This window comes from Rhamphochromis longiceps, linkage group LG3 (genome assembly GCF_057381845.1).
Source record: "Rhamphochromis longiceps isolate RC_006_pf linkage group LG3, R_longiceps_female_GT1.1, whole genome shotgun sequence".
Taxonomy (NCBI): Eukaryota; Metazoa; Chordata; class Actinopteri; order Cichliformes; family Cichlidae; genus Rhamphochromis; species Rhamphochromis longiceps.
Window position 1 is genome coordinate 49969751 of NC_140559.1, and position 18008 is coordinate 49987758.

Consider the following 18008-nt stretch of genomic DNA (forward strand, 5'->3'; position numbering starts at 1 on the left):
GCATGACGCATAAAGTCCTGAGCTGCTTTGTTTTATGAGACATAAACTAATACATACAGTCATTTCAGTGTTTCCCTGTGCTTTAGCTCCAAGTGTTTGGAAATGAATACGTTCCTGCTCACAGTTAACTTTTCACAGCTGTAGCACATGCAGAAAGGTCACATGTAAGTTTGCCATCAGCTCTGTAATGTGTGATGTCAAGCCAGCACATAGATTTTTGGAGTATGACTTGCAAAAGATGCAAAATGATTGGTTGATTTTCATGGAATGGAACTGATACTGTTGCCATGACATTAAACCTACCAGGATGCAAAAGTTCCGAAAACATTATAAGATTGTGTAAAATGATTTGTCACTCCGCCCATTTCTGTCACAGTAAGAGGTTTGATGGTAAAGCTTGTGATCATGCTTACAACTGCCTGCTGTGCCTACACCGAGCATTGTTAGATTTAGCTTGTAATCCGTTACAATATTTTAATTGTTCTCATTTTGAAATTGTAATTTTATTAACTCATTTATGTACTTCAGCACTTGGCAAAGAATAACCTCGCCTCTACCCGCTTCCCACAACACGCGCTGTACATTTTCAAATGTCATTTATGTGACACTTGTAATACAAACATCCATAATGTTTTAACTAGGGGGGGAATTGCAACACGGATCTCAATCATTGTGAATTCAGGGCGCAGTCAGAAGAAAGGAAGGTCAGCACGGCTGAACTCTCCTTCCCACAAAACATGATTGTTTTATCAAACTTTGAAAACATGCCCATGATTACTGCTGCTGTGGCAAAACGTCAACAGAATACTGCGGAAAATGCTTTTCCCTGGGAAACTATAGCAGCATTTTCATCTTTTGGGAATAATTCGGCCTTATTTTATACATTTTACCAATGGTAGAGGTTAGGATTTGGACAAGTAGGAAAGTGGCTATTTGCACATAACTAATGTTTTAGAAACACATATACTTACACTCGTAATGTAATAATATAAAGACATCTGTAGATGAAATAGAAGTGTTGTTTTTCACTGTCAGTCTATGCGATTGCAGGGACCTTGGCATTTACTAAGTCTGCCATGTCATTGTCTGGAAAAGTGTTCAGGACCATGTACGAGGAGGAAAGTTTTAAATTTAAAATGTAATCAGCACAATCACCACAAGCAATCAGTTCCTCTTCATTTCACCTGATCGAGCCCCCTGCTAAAAGGAGGCTGTTAAATAGAGCATCTTATCAGGCCTGGATTAAGTTTTGACTTTGATTAACATCTGTAGTCTGAGTTTAGAATGTCAAAGTTCAACTTAAAGGGAGAGATAGACAATTTATATATACAAACATCCATAATATATATATATATATATATATGTGTGTGTGTGTGTGTGTGTAAATTGTCTATCTCTCTTTTTATAAGGCACACTTTCTATCCTTTATTAAATACAATTGTTTATTTATTTTATTCCAGAGTTGCATGAGAATCATACAGTAAAGTGACATTAGCTTAAAACTGATTAGCTTAGTTTAGCATCAGATTTGTATAGAAGGTCAAAGGTCAGTTCGCCCTTTAGTAATAAAATCTACTCTAAAGAATACCGTTCAAAGCTGACTTTTTAAAATCATTTTTGTTGAATCATCACAAATACTGAAGTAATATTATATATGAGCAAAGAACTGAAGGGGAATTTTAAAGATGGCATGAGTGCATACAGAGAAAATGAGACAGATGTGACAATAGAAAAAAAACAACAACAACGACAAAACAAAACAAAAAAACTCCTCAAGATAAATCAGACATACATAGGCGACCGTGGCTCAGGGGGGTTGGGAATCGCATCTGTAACCGGAAGGTCGCCGGTTCGATCCCCGGGCTCTCTGTCCTGGTCGTTGTGTCTTTGGGCAAGACACTTCACCTACCGCCTACTGGTGTTGGCCAGAGGGGCTGATGGTGTAATATGGCAGCCTCGCTTCTGTCAGTCTGCCCCAGGGCAGCTGTGGCTACAACTGTAGCTGCCTCCACCAGTGTGTGAATGTGAGAGTGAATGAATAGTGGTATTGTAAAGTGCTTTGGGTGCCTTGAAAAGCGCTGTATAAATCCAATCCATTATTATTATATGTAAGACTGTCTGTGCAAATATGTTTGAGGACATTGGAAAGTTAACTCCATACAACACTTTCAATGACAGGCTTCTGTTTCAGACAATGAAAATGCAGAAGTGTACAAAAGCGTATACAAATAAATGCCCAGGTAATAAGGTGATAAGGGGAGGTTTAAGGTGAGTGTTAAAAAAAGTTTAAAAGAATGCAGAAAATCATATACTCAGAAAAATGAATTTAAAAGTGAATCAGTTCAGTCGGTAACCAAACAAACAGGATAATCAGTGGAAATGTACATAAAAAAGAGGCAAACTAATATAATTGGCAATTTATGTCAAATTTCTGAATTAACTAATGCCAACATTTTTGAATCCTTTGATTCTTTTAGTTATATATTAGTCTTAATCTCTTCCTTTTGTCTTTAACCCCCATTTAACCCATTTCCCATGTAACCCCCCCTCCGCAGGTGATTACACCCAGAACAGTGGAGGTGGAGAGAAGCACAGATATCAGATATAAGTGTTACTAAATAGTGTGTTGTTTTTCTTTTAAAAAACAAGCTGTGATTTTCGCTTTTTAGATCAGGACGGACTCGTTGAAATAACATATGGGAAACAGGAGCAGTAGGTCGCTGTTTCAGGGCTAGATGCTGGAATGGTCTCCAGTTTCTAACATCTTAATTTTTTTTTATTATTATTTGTATATAATAGCTGTCAAATGTCATGCACAAAATCTTAGAACAGTAATTTGTTTCATTCCGTACATGACTTAGAGGAAATTATGCATGTGATTTTTCTCAAGCAGTGAGAAATGTCTGCATGCATGCTGAGCCATCAGAATGAATTCTTTGTAGCTGAGGAATCTGCCGGCTTCAGAGCTCTGTGTGTTTCTTGAGCAGTGGGCATGTTTGAAAGGCCGGCTGCAGTCTGCCCACCCAATCACAAGTTAGAAATAGTCATTTTCTTTCCTACTTTTCCATTGTTGGTACTTGTTTTTTCTTAACTTTTAACTGGTTGGGCAAGTGGCATTAAAGCAACAAAGACAAACTTTCAATTAATGTAATTCCCTTATTTACTGGAGATGTATATTTGTAAGGGTATTATAATTTATACACATTTCTTTATCTTCCAAACTTCAGGGCATAAATTTGTCCGTTTTGCATCACAGGACTAATTTCCAGGATAATTACTTGTGAAAAAAATGACTCGACAGTCTTAAGAAAATTAGATTTACTCGATTTGCAAATAAATAAAAACAATGGGGTTCAGATAAATCCCCTTTTTGGCATTGTCCAAATTTCATTACGAAAGCCACCACAAGCTGCACTGACTGACCAGCTTTGAACATTTTGTGAATTTCAATGTCACTACAGCTGAGCTCATTTGGGAAAAGGCGAACCAAGCACACGCACAGGCTATATCCAGACATAATAAACTGTCGCCCTGTTCACAGAGGCGTGGAAAGGAGAGAACACCTCCCCAGCACATCCTCAGACACATCTGTGCCCATGCCCCTAAAATTATGTTTCTTTTGCAGTGGAAATAGGTCAGCCGTGAATACCTGGCTCCTTCTATCTCAAAAAACCCTTTAACACACTTAATTAAGAACGTAACTGTGTGGATTTTTGAGTGTGAGAGAAGTGGACTGTTTTGTTTGTTTGTGAACTTTTTGACATGCTGAGAAGATGTGCGACTGATATGTGAAAGGAGGGGATGCGTTTCGGAGACATGAAATATTTCCGTAAATCTGAACATTTTACAAGCGGCTTTGTTAGGAACTGCAAAGGCACAATAATGGAAACTTGGCCCTCATTTAGACACTGAATCATTCAGATTGCACCACTGTGATTGCTTAATTAAATGCTCGACTGTGTAATGACTTTGCTTGAGAGGGAATTAAATGTCTAAATGCTGCAGAATCTGCGTTGAGCTGAATAGAAATCAATGGGACACGGTGCAGGAACCGAAGGTGTTTTCCGACTTGTTTAGGGTGAATGTTTGGTATTGATGCCATCCCTCAGTCACTCAGTCAAAAGCTCATTCCTCTAAGTCCACAGCATTGATTGCTGGCATACAAACAGTGTGCTTACTTGGTGCTTTCTTGTGAGATCGAGGAAGTCTATTACTTACATGTCTTCAGCCTGCTGTGTGTAATAGTGGATCTACTGTACAATCGTCCAGTGATTAGGGGGCTGTAAGATTACAAGAAATCAAAAACGATACATATTAAAAGAAATTTACCACATCTGCTGCATTTCAAACGCAGCCCCAGTGGTCCCTGTCCGCGTCTGTTTACGTTACGATCACGTTTCAAGCTGGTTTGAGTTCATAGTGTATGTTATTCCTCGCTGGCTATTAAAACATGGCCGCATTTTTCTCTCAAAATAACTTTCAGAGTCCAAAATTATCACTCGTCCGGCATATTTTCAGAGTGTTCTACTACAAAAGCCCAAAGGCAAACATTAAAACCCATCCCACATGGAAATAGTTCTTGAAAGGAGTGCAGCCCAGCTAATCTCACAAATATTTGATTGAACCAAAGACCTTTAGAAACCGCCGAAGCTGCGAAGGGCATACAACTCCTAAAATGACAACCGATTATCAAACTGCCTCTGGCTCGAGACACTGTAATCCCCCAGATGTTGCAGTCTATGAAATACGAGAGTCTGAATTAGATTTCTCAAACAATGTCGGCTTGTCTGCAGTCGTAAACCCTCAGCATTTAAGTCACAAAATTAAGTTGACCCCGTCGGAAAGCTTAAGGACATGTAACAAAGCCCCCGGCAGTCTTATTACTTCATCTGCTTTGATCTCATCTACTCTGTGTAATAAGTTCCCACTCTAGCAAGACCACTGGGGCTAATAAGGGTTTTTATCTGCTTTTTGATATTAGATATTAACACCTCATCAAAGTTAAGCCAGCTGTAGGCTCTAGTCGTGCCTCCAAATTTACATTAGCCTAACAATGTCTCTGAAGGAAATCTTATCAAATTCAAATTAAGGGCGAGTTGAATAGCCAGAAGGAAACTGCTACCCATCACTCAAGGAACAAGTCGTTTGGTTCTGCACAAGCAGGCTTTGGAAATCACTGGACAGTAGGTTTATTTTTTGGTACGAGAACGTTAATACTTTAAAATCGCCCCTCACAATCCCGACTCAAAACTGCACGCATTTGCAGCGAATGAATGATGAATGTTTAGCCGGCAGGAATGAAAATAGGTCTGACTGACACAATCAGGATTTGCTGATTGAGAACTCCATAAATAGCGTCTCTAGTCAGCCAGCCTTTGTGATCTTTACCTGAAGGAGGTAGATGTTCGTAGCGCGTGTGTTGTTTTTGATGTTATCATCAGATACTCGGTGCAGGTTGTAACCCAGTGGTTGGTTGGAATCACCCGTGAAGCCGAACGCACTTACGTAAACATCTGTCGTCAATCCTCGCCATTCCTGAACGGCATACCCAAGTGAAGACAAGCGTATAGCTTTTTTTTTCGTGTGTGACGAAAGAAGAACAAAACACTAGAATCGAAGTTATTTTAGAGGCCTTACTTCTTCAAACATTTGTCAAGGTAAACCCTGTATCTAGGGAGAGAGAGAGAGTGCAAAGGTTTCAGAATTCTTATCATCCCTTGTGGCATCCTTTGTCAGGTTGTATGAAAAAAAAAATGAAATATTAACTGGAAAATATAGCTCGGAGAGATAGAAAATAAATTACTTCAGTGTGGCAAGGAAAAGAAGATTGTGAGATTTATCAAGTCAAGATGGAAATGCCTGCTAAGTCTGTGCCCCTACCTTGAAAAATTAAAGGAAAAAAAGCCTTCGAGTACATTGTGATGTAAAGGCATGCATGTGCGCCTGCAAAGATGTAGCGTGTGGAATTTGTTGTTTGAATGTGATGGCGTTGCATGTGGCAACAGATCATACAGAAGATTCAGCTAACACATACGAACACGCAGGGAGGGTATCCAAAATAATCCAAGCTGTACTCCCGTCTTTTAACACTTAACAGATTTGGTGTAAAACAGCTTGACTGGCAAAATCTATAATTGTACAGATAAGTGAACATGTTAGCTAGATAAAGGTTAAACTATCAGGGATATGTTCTCCATCCGTCTAAAGCCAATTTTACACATTCAGCTCAAGCAACAGAGGGTGGGAAAAAAGGAGGTTTAAAAAAAACTGGCAAGTCAATATTGATTGATCTGGAGCCTTAGCAATTACCTCCATGTGCAGAAGACCATGTTAAGGTCAGTATTATCTTAGCTCATTTTATGGGTCAGTGCTCTGGCTTTAGCTGAAATAAATTAATGGGGTAAACACTTTAGCTCACCTTGATGAAATGGATGAAGTGGAAAAGCTTTGCATAGGTGGGAGGTACAGTGCTGCGGAGTGACCCTTGATATTTTCCCGAACGCCCATAGGTCGTAAAATCCCAGCATTAAATAACACTGACTACCCAGCGATGAAACCATAAGGCCAATAATGCACTGTTAAGAAGCAGTGGAGCTATTAAATTAATCTCGTTTACGGGTTAACCAAACCCATTCGCTTGAATGGATAGATGTCCTACGGAATAAATAAAAGCGGTTACAACAGTGATTTTCATGAATGAATTTCTTCACATCTGGGAGATTTTTTTTTTTTTAATTAAATGAAAAACATTGTGGAGAATACCAGGAGAAATTAACCTTGTATGTATATATATTTATGTCTATATATATTAATTTGCATATATTTACTGCATCAGGCATTTTTTTCTTTTTTTTTTGCAGTTTATTTCTTAAAAATGTATCAGGCAATTTATTTATTTCATTTTTTCGGTGGGAAAAGAAAAGTCACACTGATGATATACAGGGAGTGCAGAATTATTAGGCAAATGAGTATTTTGTCCACATCATCCTCTTCATGCATGTTGTCTTACTCCAAGCTGTATAGGCTCGAAAGCCTACTACCAATTAAGCATATTAGGTGATGTGCATGTCTGTAATGAGAAGGGGTGTCAACACCCTATATCAGGTGTGCATAATTATTAGGCAACGTCCTTTCCTTTGGCAAAATGGGTCAAAAGAAGGACTTGACAGGCTCAGAAAAGTCAAAAATAGTGAGATATCTTGCAGAGGGATGCAGCAGTCTCAAAATTGCAAAGCTTCTGAAGCGTGATCATCGAACAATCAAGCGTTTCATTCAAAATAGTCAACAGGGTCGCAAGAAGCGTGTGGAAAAACCAAGGCGCAAAATAACTGCCCATGAACTGAGAAAAGTCAAGCGTGCAGCTGCCAAGATGCCACTTGCCACCAGTTTGGCCATATTTCAGAGCTGCAACATCACTGGAGTGCCCAAAAGCACAAGGTGTGCAATACTCAGAGACATGGCCAAGGTAAGAAAGGCTGAAAGACGACCACCACTGAACAAGACACACAAGCTGAAACGTCAAGACTGGGCCAAGAAATATCTCAAGACTGGTTTTTCTAAGGTTTTATGGACTGATGAAATGAGAGTGAGTCTTGATGGGCCAGATGGATGGGCCCGTGGCTGGATTGGTAAAGGGCAGAGAGCTCCAGTCCGACTCAGACGCCAGCAAGGTGGAGGTGGAGTACTGGTTTGGGCTGGTATCATCAAAGATGAGCTTGTGGGGCCTTTTCGGGTTGAGGATGGAGTCAAGCTCAACTCCCAGTCCTACTGCCAGTTTCTGGAAGACACCTTCTTCAAGCAGTGGTGCAGGAAGAAGTCTGCATCCTTCAAGAAAAACATGATTTTCATGCAGGACAATGCTCCATCACACGCGTCCAAGTACTCCACAGTGTGGCTGGCAAGAAAGGTTATAAAAGAAGAAAAACTAATGACATGGCCACCTTGTTCACCTGATCTGAACCCCATTGAGAACCTGTGGTCCATCATCAAATGTGAGATTTACAAGGAGGGAAAACAGTACACCTCTCTGAACAGTGTCTGGGAGGCTGTGGTTGCTGCTGCACGCAATGTTGATGGTGAACAGATCAAAACACTGACAGAATCCATGGATGGCAGGCTTTTGAGTGTCCTTGCAAAGAAAGGTGGCTATATTGGTCGCTGATTTGTTTTTGTTTTGTTTTTGAATGTCAGAAATGTATATTTGTGAATGTGGAGATGTTATATTGGTTTCACTGGTAAAAATAAATAATTGAAATGGGTATATATTTGTTTTTTGTTAAGTTGCCTAATAATTATGCACAGTAATAGTCACCTGCACACACAGATATCCCCCTAAAATAGCTAAAACTAAAAACAAACTAAAAACTACTTCCAAAAACATTCAGCTTTGATATTAATGAGTTTTTTGGCTTCATTGAGAACATGGTTGTTGTTCAATAATAACATTATTCCTCAAAAATACAACTTGCCTAATAATTCTGCACTCCCTGTAGAAGTCTCAAAAACTCATGCATGTTTTAACCCAGCGGTCCCCACCCCCGGGCCACAGACCGAGTCGTTTGGTACCGGGTCGCGAGAGTTGAGGCTCCAGTGTGAAATTTATGGTTTTCAGGGTTCTTACGTTATTTTACGTTATTTTTTTTTAATCGTTAACTCGTTTACCCTGGGTCTTTTCCCCGTGTGTTATGAATAAATCTTTCTTTTGTTACAGGTTCTGGTTTTATTTTGTTGCATTTATCCGCGACACCTTAAAGGCCGGTCCGTGAAAATATTGTCAGACATAAACCGGGCGCAAAAAAGGTTGGCGACCGCTGTTTAACCCATGTATATAAGGGTTAAAACAACTACGGGACACAGTGTGCTTCCTATTTCTCCTCTTTACTCTTGAAAGCCTCCTTGGAGTAACCCTTGAAGCTCTTTTACCAACTGTGTGGTGTCTGTTGTTTTTCAGGCCTGCTTATATAAAAACAGGACATGAGTAAGCATGAGAAGTTAGTGAGGGTGGTCTCTGCCTATGCATTTTCTCTTATAACTCCTGCCAAGTGAAATCGCCAGTATACTGATGGTAGTATAAAGCAAGTACTTCACGGCCGTGTCAACCACTCTAGTAACATTCATATGCTGTGCATTTCTTTTATGCATCGCTGTTGCCAAAGGCTGCCATTATCAATCCAAACTAGGCAAACAGCAACGAGTAGCCCACTGCACAGCACGACTGTAGCACTCTCAATCCTTTATAATAGCAGAGTCCTCAATTTTGCATGTTATTTCTTGACACCTGTGTGTATTTAACTGTAGGGAACGGAGAGCGTTATCACTCAGCCAAACGCGTCACCTTTGTATTGGAATTCTGCTCTGGCCTTCGGGCCGACTCAAGAACACAACAGAGCTGTTTGTAAGTCCAAAATAAATTCAATTTCCAATGCAGTGATCTCCTTAATGAAAAGTCAATGCCCCTCACTCATTGGCAAGCTCCCATGGGGACGGCGAGAAAGATGAATTTATCAACAGGCTAGAGACTGCGCCCTAGGGGACACCCACCCCCTTACGATCAAACAGAATACGACTGCGTGTGTCCGACCGCTCTTCCATTATTACCCAGCTCCTGCTTTTAATGTGATCTGACGAAGGAGCGATGACAGTATTGATCTGGCCAAAGTGCTATTTATGTACTCACAAATCCTGTAATCAGTGATTACAAAAGCACTCTACCATTGCGGCTAGCTCGTTCTCAATTTGTTAAGTGCACATTGTGACATTTTGCTCGTGTCATATGCATGCAGGGTTGTCTTAACGTGCCTGTTTTTCAGCCTTTCCTCAGTGAAACGTTAGCATGCAAGCTCCCGCCACACGTCTTCAAATCAAATCAGGCTGTATTTCTGGACAGACATCTAAACATGAACCTGATTTTACTTTGGAGCGTCCCCTTCATCTGCAGCATAGATTCATTTCTTTATTTATTTTCTTGCCATTTTTTTAACTGAAACACCGCATTGTTGCGCTGCATTCCTGTGAACGCTTCAGAAGTTTCTGATTATTAATAACACCGTGTCTTGTCAGCAGCATAACCTCCCGATAAGTAAAGGGTGGGGGGAGGGGGACATGAGGTTGTTGTCATGGTGTATGGTTAACAGTATTATAGATAAGCTTTAATCCCCCGCTCGGCTCACTGTAATGCATAGCAAAAGTGATGGAAGCGGAGAACATGCACATGTGTAAACATCAGCCGCCGAAGGAGCAGCGTGCTGAAATGACACAGCAGAGAGAGAGAGAGGAGCACGCAGCGCGCCGCTTGCTTACAACGGCGAGGTAATTCATGCTCATCAAAGTCATCACTCCATAAGCACAGCTCTTGTGAGCCTTTCACTCACATGAGGTGCAACAGTAAATCATGTGTAGTGAGCATGACCACATTCTGCCCCTCTGCTACACATTCATGAATAAAACTCAAATATGGATCATTGTTGACCTCATGCGTTTAGGACGGGACCTCCATCCGTACTGTGGCGTCTCATCCCAAAATTGGGACTAGAACAGGGTGGGGGTGGGGGGAATCAAATATCAAACATATCTTAATCTGCATTTATGTAGTCAGTAATTGGTGCTAATTTTCAAACATTTACAGTTTTGATGGGTAAGCCCTAATTTTGTAGGATTTTGCATTGATGATTAATTGTGGATGAAGCAAAGATAAGGTATCATCATAGTTATAGTATGCCTCGGGGTTTTCTTTATTTATGGATACGGGATGGTTTAAAAAATAGATATATATAGCTCACAGAATCCAGCTGACATGGGCATCAGCAGGCAGACAAAAATGATATAGAAACAGGATAAACAGCTGATTAAATCCTAAATTTAGCCTTTTTTTCTGTCTTGGTTCCTTGATTAGAGACTTTAGCTTTTAGCTAAACAACATTAAAATTGGATCGTATGACGTTCAGGGGGAGAAAAAAAACATAGCACATTTAAATGCGCGACGTCAATGATATAGAAAATTAGTTCCAACGACTGTTGTCCATTTTTCTCGGAATAATGCAAGGCATAATTTGGAAAGATTAAAAAAAACAGAAAGTAATTTCGTGGAAAAACGAAACAAATTAAAAAAGTGCGGATTATTCCCCCAAATTAGCCCGTTACTTGCAGAAGGCTGTTATTGAGATAAAGTGTAGAACACTGAGCTTGTAGCATTATCGTCTGTTTCTGGTTTATTCAGAATGACAGAAAGTATCGCGTGCATTTTTAGCAACCGTTGGCCTTCATTTTTGTGTTTGTTGGTTTTATTATCCTCGAAAAGTTGTTATATTTAACACCTGTGTGTGACATTTGGCTTAACACGTGCACGCTTGCACCCACTGCAAACAGATAATACGCGGCTGTAATAGTGTGCATGGAGATGGCTTGAAGACGGTTCGTGCAGCTTAATGCAGTCCACCAATGGAAATGTTCTTAATGTATAATTATAAGAAACTGTTGTAGATACAGAATTTTTGATGCATGCCTGTGAATGTGCTGCACAGTGTATGTAACCTGTTTTTTTTTTTTTTAAATGGAATATTACGGTATCTTCATATTCCCGGGGGAAATGCAATCTATTGAGACTCTAATTTATTGGATCCCTCACTGATAGAGGATCTCGGTTCATCTCAGTCCTCATTGTGTGAGTCTCTCTCTCTCTAATGTGGCTGTACTGCCCATAAACAGACATTGAGTGATTAGCGCTGTTCTGCCATTGACATCATTTGCATTTTAATAGACCATAATTACAACTCAGGGAAAATAAATTGCAGTTTGAAGAATGTTTGAATTACTCCAACTCCCCGGCTCGTCTTGCGAGATAGCAGCGAGCATATGCAGGGGCTGCTCGGATAGTTAATGTCAGGTTCAGAAATGTACAGAGAAGCAGGACTGCAAAACCGAAAAGAACAGAGGAGGATGTCGCGCTAATGGCGTTTGTAACATAAGTGATTTTGAGATGCTTCCCGCGACGAGCCTTCGAAATCCAGTGAAATCTAGGTGAATTTTACGGGGGTCGGTTTTAGGATATATCACTGCGCAAACAGCCGTTGATAGATGCGCGACTGTTTCTGAAGTCAAATCTCTGAGTGCTCAGATACAGAACGGGTCTCTAATCGCACAGCCACCCTGCCAGCCTCCTGTAGTTTCCTGGCTTCTCATTAATGCCTGTGATAATTGCAGTTTGTCCGTTTAATATCCCCCCCGGTCTGTCTTATCGCCACACCTCACCTGCTGAGATGTGACACCTTCCCAGGATTTGCCGAGGGATGTCTAACCCTGGCAGTTAAAGCCCGTGTGACCCTGTAAGCAAGAGTGACAACACAATAATACTCCCCGCGTCTAATCTTTCATTGGTGGATTATCAGATTAGAGGCCCCAGTTGTTTATGGGTGCTGTGACTATCGAAAAAGTTGATCTGTCAAGTTTATCTTACACTTGTCGTATCAAGGCTGTGTTGGTCCATACAGTTGGCTGTGGATGGAAGATAAGGCCAACGCAGCTGAATGAAACCTTTGGAAAATGAGAAACAAGGCTTTTGGTTTTTTTACCTCGACAACGGCGCACTTTATCTAGTTTAGGAAATGGACCCCTGCAAAAGCATTACGCCGCCTTTTGGATTCACTAGAGTTCGTTGACCTCTTTAGTGTGACACAGCTGCCCTTTCTTTATTTCCAAACACATATCAGAAATCATCCATCAGTTTAACGCTCAGGTTAGTGGTGTGGAATCACAAGTTTCCAAGAGGACATAATCCGTCCTCTTTCAAGCTGCCTCTTTGTGGCATTTCAAAGACTTGAACTGATATAGGTTCCCTATCAATCAGCTGTTTTGGCAAGTAACAGAGTGGTGGAAGTCCATTGTGTAACCTTTGGATGTGGTTCACTAATTCAGGCTAACTGTTTTCTTTCCATCACAAAGTGGGGACTCTGAAGGTTATTGGCTCTTCAAGCAGGACTGTCACAAGGAATCTATGAATAACAGATTCGAGATCACTATCCTTTTTAATCTGCTCTTATCGGATTTGCAAGCTAGGGTGTAAATGTTTTGACATCACCTCTGGTAGGATGGGAAGTGGAATTTCAAATTACCAAAGAAACATCTTCATTTGAGCAGAATAAAAAAAAAAAACCTTGATGATAGTTAAATATTCTGATGGTTTAAAGCAAATTCGATTCACCAAGGCATTATTTTATATACAGCGGATTTATGATAAGGTGAATATTCCAGTATTCATTACCCAAAGTGTAAAAGCTAGCACTGGCACAAAACTCAAGGCTTTTTAGCCTTATGTACTGTATTTCAATGTATATTTGGGTGGTGTCATGGTCCTCGGTGACCCAGTTTTTTTGTGTTTTAAATTATTGATAGTCTTTGATTTCATTATTATTTATAATTTTTAGTCTCTTGGTTTCTGTCTCTGTGCTCTTCTTAAGTTTCATGTGCCCTTTCTCCCCAGTCAGTCATGTCTCAGGGTCAAGTCTGTGTCTTTGTGAGTGTCTCTTGTTTCCTGTTTTACTTTGATAGTCTCGTGTGCTACGTTTTGCTTCCCCCAGTCTCGTTGTTTGTGATTGCTCCCGGCTGTGCTCTCCTCCTGTGTCTTACTCCCTCTTTATCCCTCTGTCGATTCAAACCCTCTGCCTTCCTCCGTTTGTTGCTGGATCGTCTGCGTACCTCCCACTGCATTTCAGGCATCAGTGTTCTGTATTCCACGTCTCAGGTCTTTAGTTTCTTTATTCTAGTTTTATTTTTTTTAGGTTTTCCCAGTTTAAAATTTTGCTAGTTTAGCATTTGTCTCCTTTTGCTTGTGTTCTGCTCTGCCGAAATAAAGGCTCGCTCTCAGTTCAAGTCCGTCATCAGTGTCTCACACATCTGCCATAGCGGATGTGATAGGTGGCCCAAGACTTTTGCACACTATCACCTGTATGAAAGCAAGGTTGCCAGGCATGTGTTATTTTGCAGTTAAATTGTTGTCCTGCAAGAGCCGCATCACTAATTGTGGAGGAATTTCTATCAGAGATTACAAATGTAAGTAGCTAATGCGAATTTCTGTGTACGCACACAGCAACTGATTTGCAAGTTTTGCCAATTTCTGACAGTTATCTGCTGTATTATCACAAACGACTGCTTCGACTGCAGGCTGATAGCAGATTGAATGACTATCTGGCTGCCTTGTTACTTTTCTATCACTGTTTTGATGCATGTATGTGGCTTCGACAATAATTTGAAAGACAACAAGATCTCAAGTTCGTTGCACACAGTCAACAAAGTTTTCCCGAGTGTGACACGACTTTGGTCTAGCACCACAAGCTAATACATCGTATTCTTTTAAAAGCTTTAGGAGCATGAATGATCCACGATTCATTGTTCTAAAAATGTTTTGAATTTTTCACTTTAACACTTTGGTAAAGACTGAAATATCTTCACAGTTAATGTTTATTAATAACAAATTAGCAATTAACTCTAAAAGCTGGCACCGAGGGGGAAAAAAGAGATCAAGGGTCTTTAAATCTTTCATTGGCGCCCTTAAAGACTTGGTATTTAAATCAGCTTTAATTTGAATTTGTGTTCAAAACTTGTTTAACTTAAACTGGGAGAGGTTGAACTCCACGTTATAGCTCATAGAAGCAGTGTCGTGTGTTTTTTAGTGGAAAAAAAACACATCCAGATTCATTTTACAGCTTTTGCAGATTCAGCTGTATCAGCTATACCCTCAGTCACCGTGTGTGGTGAATCACAGTTATCAAGCAGTGGCTTAAGTATTTAGGACTACTTGTCGCCACAACTGTGAATTATTGAAAGGGCCTTTGAGAATTGCGATAAAGTGCCAAACAGGGTTAGTTCAAATTTATATGTATAACCACTAGTCTTATATTTTAGACCAGTAACAGCAGAACACTCTCCTAAAGGGATAATAATAATTCCTCTGTCCCATTCCCATCGTATTTATGGCACAGCACACTGGTTTGTCATTCGCAGCCAGTGTGATTATTCACCTGGCGAGCATATTATTCTAGCAAATACCACAGCTATAAAAATTCTTCATATTTCATTCCAGGGGTTTGATGAGAATGCACTGAATCCCATTTTCCAAAATATTGGGTATTCTGTGCAACAAGAATATGGCTTCCCTGATTACATTATGCCTCTGAGCTGTGTTTAGCCAAATGTGCATGACTTGCAAGTAAAATGTACAATAGACTGCTGCTGGTGTGTCATATTAAGAAAAAAAAGATGGAAATGAGGCAGAACATAGAGGTCTGCTTTCATCAGACTTCCTACATTTAAATGAAATCCTCTAAGTTGATTTTTTTCCATCCCTGGAAATTAAAACTGAGCTGAGTTCACATCTGCTCGGTTGCAACAGAGTGACAGCAGGTTGTTAAAATAGTCGAAGGTCGAAAATGACTGAGTCTTAACTCTGTGTTTCAGCGTTTTGGATATTGAATCAACTTCTTAAGCTTCGCAGAATTGTCTCTTTAGTCGCAGTGGTGTATTCCCATTTTCTCTTTGTGTATTTATTCTCGCAGGTCTTAATTCAACATGCATGCACAGACACGCAAAGTCCAAGATAAAAACTGTGTTTCCCCTCACAAACGGAGTCTTTTTCCTGCTTCTAAAAGCGACACGTTTGATCTTGAAGAATAAAAATCGTTGTTTGATGCTAAAGCGAAAGGACCCGGCCACGACTAGAGGCAGTGTGCCGCACAGATGTCCGCCACATGGAGTGGACGCATCTCATTTGTTGCACTTTGGAGTTATTTATTTATTTCCCGGGTCTGATACAGGGAAACATCTGTCACCTTTGCCTAAGTGCCCGCTTGCGTGATACACAGACTGCGTTTCAGAACAAAACACCCTCCCATTGTTTGGCTCTTTAGTCTGCAGCTCAGGTGCAGAATCCTGTGAGGCATTTGGAGCGCCCTGCTGTTGCAACAGAGCATGCATCTCTGTTTTGCAGTGCTCTTTGTTGACATCACTCTTTTTGTAGATTATTTCTTTATTGGTGTGGTTAAATTAAACCTGTGCCACACTGATCTAAGCTTTCGCTACAACCTGCTTACAAATCATCATTTTGCTTTAATAGTTATAAAAGTTGCTTATCTTGATTACCAGTTCAAAAGAATCCTTTTTTCAGGATAACTTTGCTGTCATTGTTTGCCTCTTACAAATAAATCTGAAAAGCAGCTTTGATGCATGTGCAACAAGGTTATTATAGTTAACTGAAACTGCATTAAAAATAATGGTGGGCACCAGTGCTACCCCTCAGCTTCCTAATAGATGCATCTATGGCAGAATATGAAAATCCTACGTGATTTTAAGAAAACTTGACTCATGACCTGGACCTTAAGTTCAGTATCACTGAGATTCATAGCTATCTGTCATTTTTAGCAGATGTACCTCTGGTATGAATATCAAAATCCTATGTTTCCTTATACAGTGGTCCCTCGTTTATCACGGTAGTTACGTTCCAAAAATAACCTGCAATAGGTGAAATACGCAAAGTAGCTAACTTAATTTTTTAACAATTATTGTCGATGTTTTAATGCTGTAAAACCCCTCACTACACACTTTATACACTTTTCTCCGACAGGCTCAAACATTTCCACACTTTTCTCTCTTGTTTAAACACTCTCAAAGTTTAAACCTTCGTAGAAATATAAGTCCAGTATTATACAGGGTGCGCCATTTATATGGATACACCGTAATAACATGGGAATTGAAACCAAGCACACCATTGTTTTTCTTGTGACATTACCAATAAGTTTGATCTGTCACATGGCCCTCTTCCTATTGGAAAAACAAAAGTTGTATCCAAGATGGCCGACTTGTAAATGGCCACCATGGTCACCACCCATCTTGAGGAGTTTGCCCCCTCACATATACTAATTTGCCACAAACAGGACTTTAATATCACCAACCATTCCCATGTTATTACGGTGTATCCGTATAAATTTCCCACCCTGTAGAATGAAACCAAAGGCACCTGCAGTTGACTTTGATGGTGCAAAACGTTTCATCGACATTTTCTGTTTGTTGGAGAAAACTTACAAACAAACATACAGTACAGCACTTCAGAGTCCCGCTGTTAGTGATCGAAGATATAGGGAAATTTGACAAGCTGAACAGGAGACACGACACGAGATTGATTGACAATGGTCTACAGCCAATCAGAACGCAGAACATAATGCGCTGTAAAAAACAAAACAAAAAAACCACGAAACAGCGAGACTGCAAAAGGTGGACCGTGTTATAGCGAGGGACCACTGTATTCATGTTATCGCATTTACAAACTTGGGTGTCCACACCGCCCCCCCACCTGCCCACCAGGGTTACAACAATATGCTATCAGCCTTTTACGGCTGCAATTTTGTGATATTTGAAAAACAAGTTAAAATCAAAAATATAGAGGAACAATTCTTAGTATGACTTAACTTGGTAAAATCTGTTATCACAAACTGCCTGATGAGGGGTTTAACAGATGTTTTGATTGAGGCTTTGGATGTCTATAAGCCTGTGAGTCAACTGCTTTCAAAAAGTTCTGTTTATATTCTAATCTCAATACTGATTTCCCCAAATCTTGTCTCTGGCATTTGCCTTAAATAAAATAATCAGTAATAAAGACTAAAACTAACAAAATGAAAAACATTTTCAACCAATGAGAGCTACACTGAAATGATCAAACCCACTCTGGAAACTGAACCTGAATTAAACTGAGTTAAAAATAAAAAACTATAAGAAAGTATGGTGCATACGCACAGTCTGAGATGTCCATATCGAGCACATCTGCACTCTGTGACATCATACAGAGCAAGAAGGAGAAAAAAAACGAGCATTTAAGGCCGTCTGAAGCCTGAGCAGACGTCCATGTTTTGGCCTATCGAATCAGAAACGTATATAAATGAGTGTTATAGAAGGATATGAAACCAAAAAGACAAAAAAATACCCCAGTGCTTGTTAGTTGGCTTTTTCAGAGCTGAAAAATCCCTAAA

The 18008-nt window shown here is 40.1% G+C and overlaps 1 protein-coding gene across 14 annotated transcripts in view; it reads left to right on the forward strand.

Annotated features, from left to right (window-relative positions):
* LOC146675136 (receptor-type tyrosine-protein phosphatase delta-like) overlaps positions 1–18008 on the forward strand; it is a 419238-nt gene that overhangs the window by 213879 nt on the left and 187351 nt on the right. The gene's annotated exons all lie outside the window — the stretch shown is intronic.